This window comes from Schistocerca gregaria, chromosome 3 (genome assembly GCF_023897955.1).
Source record: "Schistocerca gregaria isolate iqSchGreg1 chromosome 3, iqSchGreg1.2, whole genome shotgun sequence".
NCBI lineage: Eukaryota > Metazoa > Arthropoda > Insecta > Orthoptera > Acrididae > Schistocerca > Schistocerca gregaria.
The window spans coordinates 734,338,733-734,350,784 of NC_064922.1; the positions used below are offsets into that span (position 1 = coordinate 734,338,733).

Sequence of the window (12,052 nt, forward strand, 5' to 3'; positions counted from 1 at the left end):
AGGACACATAATTTTGAAATTTGATTCAAAAGTGCCTACGACCTTCCTCTGTAGTGTTGCAAAAGCGTGGCCCTCTGTAACGTCGTCCTCAGGTTGCCCGAAGCTTTAAATAGCGTGGTGTCGACCCATGCGAAATAAAAGCCAGAATACATACGAGGTACAAAGTGAGTCAGTTATTCCACAACTGCACCAAATTTCAGCACAATTCTGGCCGACGCTACGACGGACGTGGTGCACGATTGGAAGGTCGTCACGGCCCCATCCTAGGCACATTTCAGTCCATCTCCTGACGCATTTGCTGTGGAGGGCAGAACCGCAACGCCCAACTTTGAAATCACATGGTTTTCAAACGCGTTTCCTAGGAAAACATTTCAGACACACAGCCGCTCAGTATCTACACAAAAAGATCTCAGGGAGTGCCATAAAGGGCGTCTAACTACCTCCACCCTTGAGACGTTGATTCCCACACACTTCGAGGTCGAAAACTACAGTTTGCAGTACGATGAGTGACTGGGTAACGTCCTTAACAACCTTTGACACTTCTGGCACCACCTGGACCATTCAACCTTTCTGTAAAGAAGTCGTGGGTGTATAATCCCACTGAAAGTGATTGCACCCTGTGGACTGTAGCACGACCACAATTTTTACTCTGGTATACAGGGTGAAACCACTAGGAAGCGTTCAAGAAACAATTCCACGAAATTTGAATATGGTCCGAAGGATCAAAGGGTGTTCATGCTTTTCAGTCCTCCTGTTTCGTGACCTCCTGTGGCGTGATCATGGGGAATGGGGGCTCAACATTGAAATATGCGGGGATAAAACGGCCAAGGATCCCTCTGAGGCGTGACTCACGTACCTTTATAACCACGTATCTTTGTTGAGTGCTTTAAAATGTACCTGTACAAAGGTAGCCAGGCATTGGTTACTAGGTCCCGGCATGGCAGGCACCCATGACGACATTCCTGAGTTGTGGGGCACTTTGTCGCTGGACTAGCGCCTGCTGACCGCACGTGAAATCTAAAAGGTGTCCTTATACCTGTGCCTAGTAATCAAGGTTTGGCTGTCTCTGTACAGAATTATTTTAAAAGCGCTCAAGGAAGATGCACGGGTGGCACTGAGGGTGTTGCTGAACTGGAGTCTTAGAGGATGCGTTTGCCGTTTTATCCACGCATGTGTCAATGTTGCACACCTTCGCACGACCCCTCCCCCTCCCCCCCCCCCCTGCTCACCACCCTCTCTCCCATGCCTCACGATCACGCCATAATAGAGCGCGAAACGAGAGATCTTAAGAAGGATAAAGACTGTCTGCTGCTTTGTATCATGTTCAAACTTCGACGAATGGTTTCGAAGGCCCCTAGTGACTCCACCCTCTATACTAGAGCAAAAATTACGGTTGCACTACTCTCCAAAGGGGTGTGATCACGTGTAATGGGGTTCCAAGCGTACGGCGTCCTTACAGAAAGACTGAATCGTCCGGGAGCCGAAGGTTGTCGAGTACACCGTCCTGCTGCTCACTGCACAGCGAACTGTCTTTTTCGACTGCGACTTGTGTGGGAATCAACAATCCAAGGGAAGGAGAGTTTCCATTGACGTCCCTTATGGCGGCCCTAGAGGCTTTTTCGTCTCGATAATGAGCGATGTTCCCCATAAGAAAAACGCCTGATTTCAACGCCTGGTATCGCGGTTCTGACCTCCAACGAAGAGGCGTTAAAAGAAGGGGCGCAAAGTGCGTCAGAGGGAAGGGGCGGTGGTTACGACGCTCCCACCGTGTGGCATATCCCCAGTGGCGTCGAGCAGAATTGTGGTGAAATTTGGTGCCAATGTGAGATCATAAACCCATATTCCACCTCACATGGGCTTCTCGACACCTTGCCGTTAAAGCGTCGCCGAGTCCGAGAGTGACGTGACGTCACAGGGCGGCACTGTTTTGCACCGTTATAGAGGAAGATTGTAGGACTCTTGAGGGAAATGTCAAGCAACTGCGTCGCAAAAAGGAGGCAATTACTGGGTTCCGAAAAAGAGACTCTTTAATTATACGAGGGTGAGTCAAATGAAAATCCTATTTATTTTTTAAAATATTATTTATTGTGCAGAAAAAGGTACAAAGCTGTATCACTTTCCAACATAATCTCCCCCACGCTCATTCAAGTCTTCCAGCGCTTACAAAGTGCATAAATTCCTTTAGAAAAAAATTCGTTTGGTAGTCCGCGCAACCACTCATGCACCACGTGGCGTAACTCTTTATCAGAACGGAACTTCTTTCCTCCCATTGTGTCTTTGAGTGGTCCAAACTCATGGAAATCACTTGGGAAAAGGTCTGGGTTGCTCGCTCTCTTCGTTTTCGATCGGTAGAAGTGAACCCTAGTTTCGTCCCCAGTAACGATTCTTGCAAGGAAGCCACCACCTTCTCCTTCAAAGCGCCGAAGAAGTTCTTCACAAGCATCAACACGTCGTTCTCTCATTTCAGGAGTCAGCTGCCGTGGCACCCATCTTGCAGACACTTTGTGAACTGGAGCACATCATGAACAATGTGGTGTGCTGACCCATGACTAATCTGTAAACATGCTGCAATGTCATTTAGTGTCACTCGGCGGTTTTCCTTCGCTATGGCTTCAACTGTTGCAACTCTTTGTGCCTGACCTGGACGAGGAGCATCTTCCACGGAAGTCACACCATTTGCGAATTTCCTACTCCATTCGTAGACTTGCTGCTGTGACAAACATGCATCACCGTACTGAACCTACATTCGTCGATGAATTACAATAGGTTTCACACCTTCACCACTCAAAAACCGAATGACACAACGCTGTTCTTCCCTGGTGCAAGTCGCAAGTGGGGCGGCCGTATTTACACTGGTACTGCGATGGTATGTGTGCATCTGCACTATGCTGCCACCTACAGACCATTCTTCAAGCTGTTTGTAGCACGCTTACCAACTTACAGGATAAAGGCGCGAAATTTCGATTTGTTATTACAAATTTAAGGTTTTCATTTGACTCACCCTCTTAACATTAACTCATTGGGGTAGGGAACGAAAGTTCGGGGGAAAAAATGAAAGGAGTGCAATTGTCATGTACTAATCATTTATCATCTAGTTTACTAAAGATGTTGTCAGCAGAAATCTGTGTATTAGAAGCTTGTTTCACATTTATTTTTATGGGGATTACTGACGTGACAGAAAAGACCTGTGGTGAAAATTTCTTATTTACCATTCACGAAACGTTTGTGTTTAGTTCTCCGCTCTCGTACTTTTCCTCTTACTTAATCTTTCCTCAAGAAAAGTCATATTGCCGCCTTGAGCTGCTGGTAAATTTCTTCATATTCAGGACTAGTAACGATCGACTGACCATCATCTAGTTCATAAAAGTATTCATAGCTTCATCTCCGGCGAAATGCAAAACCAATATCATCAAATAAAAGGAACATAATTATACACTGTTTTCCTATCGTACTATAAATTACACCCTCAATCTACAAAAAGCGTCCTAAGTAGTGTACTCATTTATGTTATAATTGTAAATGACGATAACGCTGTGAACGGTACAATTGATATTACGATACAACGACAGTCTCTAATTCATGGTTCTATCATTTGACGATAATGAATTTATATTTCGCCTAACGTGAAGCTGTGAATACGTCTATGAACAAAATGGTTCAAATGGCTCTGAGCACTATGGGACTTAACATCTGTGGTCATCAGTCCCCTATAACTTAGAACTACTTAAACCTAACTAACCTAAGGACATCACACACATCCATGCCCCAGGCAGGATTCGAACCTGCGACCGTAGCAGTCGCGCGGTTCCGGACTGGGCGCCTAGAACCGCGAGACCACCGCGGCCGGTGTCTACGAACATTATGATGGTCAGTCGACCGAACAGGTTGTGTGAATAAAGAATTTTACAAGCAGCTCGAGGCGGTAATTTGACATTCTTCAAATATATGAGAGCTTTGGGACACCACCTCCTGAAAATATATTTAACCTTTTTCGTCCTTCAGTGAAAGAGATCGTCGTTAAAGTCGAGTTTCGTCGCTAACTCCTAATTTTATCTACCTAGTTTGACCTCTGACGTTTTTTATACATTCCTTTGGCAAACTACCAAAAACTTTAATGGCAGTAAGAAAATTTGAGATAATCTAGTAGGTTATGTCGGGAGTTTCGTGAGGCTATTCACGAACGATGCTTTTGGTACAGGAAAGTTGCAAAGCTAGAAGGCTGAAACGAAATACAAAAATACCTTCAGAGTATCGATTATCGATGCACGGATTGGCAGTTGACCCTGAACGTAAATAAATGTATCGCACTACATACAAATAGGCGTAGAAGTGCACTAATGTTCGATTACCCTATTGGCAAAAAATTTCAGGGAACAGCAACTACCGTAAAATACCTATGAGTAATGATTCGGAACGAAGTAAAGTAGTATGACCAAATTATACAAATTGTAGGAAAATCATGTACCAGACTGATACTTGTAGATAGAATTTTAAGGAAATATAATTCATCCGCGGAAGGAAAGGCTAACAAAACTCTTTTTCGACCTATTCTTGAGAATTATGCCTTAGTCTGGGACCCTTATCAAGCAGAATTAGTAGCTGTGAGAATGTACCTTTGAAGCACAGCTCTGTGTTGTAGTGAATCATGGACAGTGATTAGATTAGATTAGTACTTGTTCCATAGATCATGAATACGACACTTCACAATATTGTGGAACATGTCAGGTTAATAAAAGGTGTCTATACAAGATATTGCATTAGACAAAATATTACATGTCACTCAATTTTTTTATTCATTTTTTTAGGTTGGGAAATTCCCACTTACTATATCCAAAAATTCATCTAATGAGTAGAAGGAGTTGCCATTAAGAAATTCTTTTAATTTCCTTTTAAATGCTATATGTCTTTCTGTCAGACTTTTGAGGCTATTAGGTAAGAGACCAAAGACTTTTGTGGCAGCATAATTTACCCCCTTCTGAGCCAAAGTTAGATTTAACCTTGAGTACTGAAGATCATCCTTTCTCCTAGTGTTGTAGCCATGTACACTGCTATTACTTTTGAATTCGATCGGATTGTTAATAACAAAATCCATAAGAGAATATATATATTGTGAGGCTCCAGTAAGGATTTTTATCTCTATAAATAAGTGTCTGCAGGATGATCTTGGATGAGCTCCAGCAATTATTCTGATTACACGCTTTTGTGCAATGAACACTCTTTTACTCAATGATGAGTTACCCCAGAATATGATGCCATACGAAAGCAGAGAATGAAAATAGGCGTGGTAAGCTAATTTACTCAGATGTATATCGCCAAAATTTGCAGTGACCCTAATAGCATAAGAAGCTGAACTTAAACGTTTCAGCAGATCCTCAGTGTGTTTTTTTCCAGTTCAACCCCTCATCAATGCATACACCTATAAATTTTGAATATTCTACCTTAGCTACCGATTTCTGATCGAAGTCTATATTTATTAATGGGGTCATTCCACTTACTGTGTGGAGCTGTATATACTGTGTTTTGTCAAAGTTCAATGAGAGCCCATTTGCAGAGAACTACTTAATGATTTTCTGAAAAACATCATTTACAATTTCACCAGTTAATTCTTGTCTGTCGAGTGTGATAGCTATACTTGTATCATCGGCAAAAAGTACCAGTTCTGTATCTTCGTGAATATAGAATGGCAAGTCATTAATATATATTAAGAACAAAAAAGGACCCAAGACCGAACCTTGCGGAACCCCATTCTTGATTGTTCCCCAGTTTGAGAAATCACCAATTTTTTGCACATTATGTGAACTGTTTATTTCAACTTTCTGCACTCTTCCCGTTAGGTATGATTTAAACCACTTGAGCACTGTCCCATTCATACCACGATACTTGAGCTTATCTAGAAGTATTCCATGATTTACACAATCAAAAGGCTTTGATAGATCACAAAAAATCCCAACTGGTGACTTCCGGTTACTCAGAGCAATTAATATTTCATTAGTGAAAGTATATATAGCATTTTTCGTTGAAAAACCCTTCTGGAAACCAAACTGACATTTTGTTAAAACTTTATTTTTACAAAGATGTGAAGCTACTCTACAATACATTACTTTATCAAGAATTTTGGATAAGGCAATCAGAAGAGAGATTGGGCAGTAGTTGTTAGCATCAGACGTATCCCCTTTTTTTATGCAGTGGTATAACAATGGCATACTTCAGTGAGAAAACCGGACCAGAGAACAATCGAAACGCTTGAGATGTGGTGCTGCTGAAGGATACTGAAAATCAGATGCACTTATGAGATAGGGAATGAGAAGACTATCCGCAGAATCGGCGAAAAAGGAACACATGGTAACGAGAGACAGGAAGAAGGGACAGGATGATAAGACATGTGTTAAGACATCAGGGAATAACATTCATGTTACTAGAGGGAGTTGTAGAGGGTAAAAATTGTAGGGGAAGACAGAGATTGGAACACATTAAACAAATAATTAAGGAATTATTGTGAAAGTGCTACTCTGAGAAGAAGAGGTTAGAGCAAAGAAGAATTCATGGCGGGCAGAACCAGTCAAACTAACAAACTAATTAGAAGCTTGATGACTCAAAGAAATAGAGAGAGTTTGTGTGTGTGTGTGTGTGTGTTCGTGTGTGTGTGTGTGTGTGTGTGTGTGTGTGTGTGAATGGGTGTGTGTGTGTGAGAGAGAGAGAGCGAGAAAGAGACGAAAGATTCAAAGAAGAGAGGCGCTTTAGACTACGGATTCCTTTACTCGCAGAGGGTGCGTTGCCGAGATGATCAACAAAATCCGGGGACAGACTTTACAAAAGAGATGTGTGCATTACTAAATTTCGATATCATACACTCCAACAAGAGTCGGCAACATGTTGCTCCCGCACAGGTACGTTTCGCGTAATGGTCGTGACGTGAAAATCAAGGAAATTATTTGTCATACGGAGCTTCGCCTGTTTTCCGAGGCAAATTTGGGATCTGCAAATGTTTTGAAACACCCCTAAATAGGTTACTAATCCAGAGCAGACAAGACTGGTAATGTGGCTACCACATTCGAGCTTACCAGTCGAACTTCTATCTCTCATTAAATGAGTGACGGTGCGGCATTTCCTCTGCACTTACAGTTAAACCGCTGATAGTGGTCAGAGCATCGTTAAATTTGCAGGGAACAACATGGGCAAGTGAGATTGACATATAAGTGAGAGGGGATTCATATTCACATCATCACCCCCAAAGGATTTCCCTTGCCTCGCTCGTGCAAGGTCATCGACATAAAGGAACCTCCTTGTGTTCTTCGCTGGAAGTGGCTGGTCATTGCTATGTATTTGAAGGAACATTTCCTTGCGATAAGCCATTTCTTTGACATCTCCGTCGACTACGCAGACACTGTAAGTCGACATATAATTTCCTGTTTTAGAGTAAACGTTGAATACGTTAGTTAAGCCAATCATGCACTTCACAATCTTCAGATCAAATGGCTAGGGACGTTGTTTTTGTTATGGTCTTCAGTCCTGAGACTGGTTTGATGCAGCTCTCCATGCTATCCTGTGCAACCTTATTCAACTCCCGGTACTTGCTGCAACCTACATCCTTCTGAATCTGCTTAGTGTATTCATCTCTTCGTCTCCCTCTACGATTTTAACCCTCCGCACTGCACTCCAATGCTAAATTTGTGATCTCTTGATGCCTCAGAACATATCCTACCAACCGGTCCCTTCTTCTTGTCAAGTTGTGCCACAAACTCATCTTCTCCCCAATTCTATTCAATACCTCCTCATTAGTTATGTGATCTACCCATCTAATCTTCAGCATTCTTCTGTATCACCACATTTCGAAAGCTTCTATTCTCATCCAAACTATTAATCGTCCATGTTTCACCCTCAATACATGACTATACTCCATACAAATATTTTCAGAAACGACTTCCTGGCACATAAATCTATACTCGATGTTAACAAATTTCTCTTCTTCAGAAACGCTTTCCTTGCCTCTACCAGTCTACATTTTATATCCTCTCTACTTCGACCATCATCAGTTATTTTGCTCCCCATATAGCAAAACCCCTTTACTATTTTAAGTGTCTCATTTCCTAATCTAATTCCCTCAGCATCATCCGATTTAATATGACTGCATTCCATTACCCTCGTTTTGCTTTTGTTGATGTTCATCTTATACCTCCCTTCCAAGACAGTGTCCATTCCGTTCAACTGCTCTTCCAAGTCCTTTGCTGTCTCTGACAGAATTACAATGTCATCGGCGAACCTCAAAGTTTTTACTTCGTCTCCATGAATTTTAATACCTACTCCAAATTTTTCTTTTGTTTCCTTTACTGCTTGCTCAATATAAAGATTGAATAACATCGGGGAGAGCCTACAACCCTGTCTCACTCCCTTCCCAACCACTGCTTCCCTTTCATGCCACTCGACTCATATAACTGCCATCTGGTTTCTATACAAATTGTAAATAGCCTTTCTCTCCCTGTATTTTACCCGTGCCACCTTTAGAATTTGAAAGAGAGTATTTCAGTCAACATTGTCAAAAGCTTTCTCTAAGTCTACAAATGCTAGAAACGTAGGTTTGCCTTTCCTTAATCTTTCTTCTAAGATAAGTCGTAAGGTCAGTATTGCCTCACGTGTTCCAATATTTCTGCAGAATCCAAAGTGATCTTCCTCTAGGCCGGCTACTACCGGTTTTTCCTTTCGTCTGTAAAGAATTCGTGTTAGTATTTTGCAGCTGTGACTTATTAAACTGATAGTTCGGTAATTCTCACATCTGTCAACACCTGCTTTCTTTGGGATTGGAATTATTATATTCTTCTTGAAGTCTGAGGGTATTTCGCCTGTCTCATACATCTTCCTCACCAGATGGTGCAGTTTTGTCAGGACTGGCTCTCCCAAGGCCGTCAGTTGTTCTAATGGAATGTTGTCTACTCCCTGGGCCTTGTTTCAGTTCGGTCTTTCAGTGCTATGTCAAACTCTTCACGCAGTATCGTATCTCCCATTTCATATTCATCTACATCCTCTTCCATTTCCATAATATTGTCCTCAAGTACATCACCCTTGTATAGACTCTCTATATACTCCTTCCATCTGTCTGCTTTCCCATCTTTGCTTAGAACTGGGTTTCCATCTGAGCTCTTAATATTCATACAGGGTGTTTCAAAAATGACCGGTATATTTGAAACGGCAATAAAAACTAAACGAGCAGCGATAGAAATACACCGTTTGTTGCAAAATGCTTGGGACAACAGTACATTTTGAGGCGGACAAACTTTCGAAATTACAGTAGTTACAATTTTCAACAACAGATGGCACTGCAAGTGATGTGAAAGATATAGAAGACAACGCAGTCTGTGGGTGCGCCATTCTGTAAGTCGTCTTTCTGCTGTAAACGTGTGCTGTTCACAACGTCCAAGTGTGCTGTGGACAACATGGTTTATTCCTTAGAACAGAGGATTTTTCTGGTGTTGGAATTCCACCGCCTAGAACACAGTGTTGTTGCAACACGACAAAGTTTTCAACGGAGGTTTAATGTAACCAAAGGACCGAATAGCGATACAATAAAGGACCTGTTTCAATAATGTCAACGGACTGGGAACGTGATGGATGAACGGGTTGGAAAGGTAGGGCGACCGCATACGGCAACCACAGAGGGCAACGCGCAGCTAGTGCAGCAGATGATCCAACAGCAGCCTCGGGTTTCCGTTCGCCGTGTTGCAGCTGCGGTCCAAATGACGCCAACGTCCACGTATCGTCTCATGCGCCAGAGTTTACACCTCTATCCATACAAAATTCAAACCTGGCAACCTCTCAGCGACGCTACCATTGCTGCACCAGAGACATTCGCTAACGATATAGTGCACAGGATTGATGACGGCGATATGCATGTGGGCAGCATTTGGTTTACTGACGAAGCTTATTTTTACCTGGACGGCTTCGTCAATAAACAGAACTGGCGCATATGGGGAACCGAAAAGCCCCATGTTGCAGTCCCATCGTCCCTGCATCCTCAAAAAGTACTGGTCTGGGCCGCCATTTCTTCGAAAGGAATCATTGACCCATTTTTCAGATCCGAAACGATTACTGCATCACGCTATCTGGGCACTCTTCGTTAATTTGTGGCGGTACAAACTGCCTTAGACGACACTGCGAACACCTCGTGGTTTATGCAAGATGGTGCCCGGCCACATCACACGGCCGACGTCTTTAATTTCCTGAAAGAATATTTCGATGATCGTGTGATTGCTTTGGGCTGTCCGAAACATACAGGAGGCGGCGTGGATTGGCCTCCCTATTCGCCAGACATGAACCCCTGTGACTTCTTTCTGTGGGGACACTTGAAAGACCAGGTGTACAGCCAGAATCCAGAAACAATTGAACAGCTGAAGCAGTACATCTCATCTGCATGTGAAGCCATTCCGCCAGACACTTTGTCAAAGGTTTCGGGTAATTTCATTCAGAGACTACGCCATATTATTGCTACGCATGGTGGATATATGGAAAATATCGTACTATAGAGTTTCCCAGACCGCAGCGCCATCTGTTGTTGACAATTGTAACTACTGTAATTTCGAAAGTTTGTCTGCCTGAAAATGTACTGTTGTCCCAAGCATATTGCAACAAACGGTGTATTTCTATCGCTGCTCGTTTAGTTTGTATTGCCTTTTCAAATATACCGGTCATTTTTGAAACACCCTGTACAAGTGGTTCTCTTTTCCCCAAAGTTCTCTTTAATTTTCCTGTAGGCAGTATCTATCTTACCCATAGTGAGATAAGCCTCTACATCCTTACATTTGTCCTCTAGCGATCCCTGCTTAGCCATTTTGCACTTCCTGGGTAAATGATGCAAAAAGGAAAAGGGATTCAGCCATGAGTCGCACATCCATTCTGATTTTATCACAGATCTAGATTTCTCTACTGAATATTTATCTTCAATGCACTTAAACCGAATCATATAGACTCGTCAAGTTTGTGACAACACATATTACTATACGACTTCAATACATACTTATATTCTAAATCTGGTGCTACAGAAGAATGTTGAAAGTAAAGGGAACTGATAAGATAAGGGATGAATAGTTTGATCGTTGGTAGGAATGTTAAATACCAAATCTGACAATTCTGGAACATAGGCACGTTCCAGAATCCCAATGATGAGTTCCAGAAGAAGTTTCCTCAAGACCTTTTCAGTCTTGCAAACAACAGCAACTACAGCAAGAAAATACTTGTGGATCTCTCGATTTGAGAATAGCTCTATCTGGCCACACCCTTCGGCACCCGACCCACCTCGGCATGAACAGAACTGGATTGTACGGACGTCACTCTTCTGTCTTTGTTCTGGAGTTGGAAGACATACAAGTAACGCCCAGAAACGGCACTTCCCTATTGGTGCCACGGTATATGATTGCGGAAAATCACAGACCATGGCGCACCTACTGCCATGTCAATTATGCCCCGCATCTTGCATAGAAGATCTTCTGCTCGCGGTGCTGCACGCAGTTTCAGTTTTAAGAGTCTGGTAAAGAATATTATAGCCTGATAATTCATTCTTTCATTTGTTTGTAATGGTAATTACGGGGTATTTATTTGTTTCTGACTCGAATAAATAAATAAGCCCCAAAACAAATACAACGAATAGAAATGGGATTTCTTAGAGCAGAGGAGCGATGTAAAAGAATATATATAAAATACTAAATGAAGACATTCGAAAGGAATTGAAAATTTAGTCTGTGAAAGAAAAACTGGATGAGAATAAAAAGAAATGGAATGGACATCTACAAAGAATGGAACCAGACAGACTACCACGTAGATGAAGAATTTTAAGTCGAAAGGAAGATGATGCTCTGGCAGATCGAGAAAAAGGTGGGAAACATAAAAGGCCACAATTGCTCTAATATGGAATGCAGAAGAAGAAGAAGACGGAACTTCACCGACAATCATTCTTCCCAATCTCCATTCGTGAATGGGAAAGGAAATGGGGTAAAGATAGTGGTACCAGAAGTTCTCTCCGCCACGCATACACTCTGAGCGAGGTGGCCCAGCGGTTAGAACACTA

The 12,052-nt window shown here is 42.3% G+C and overlaps 1 protein-coding gene across 4 annotated transcripts in view; it reads left to right on the forward strand.

Moving 5' to 3' along the window:
- Nucleotides 1-12,052, forward strand: part of LOC126353778 (spondin-1-like) — a 577,109-nt gene that overhangs the window by 336,382 nt on the left and 228,675 nt on the right. The window lies entirely within an intron of this gene.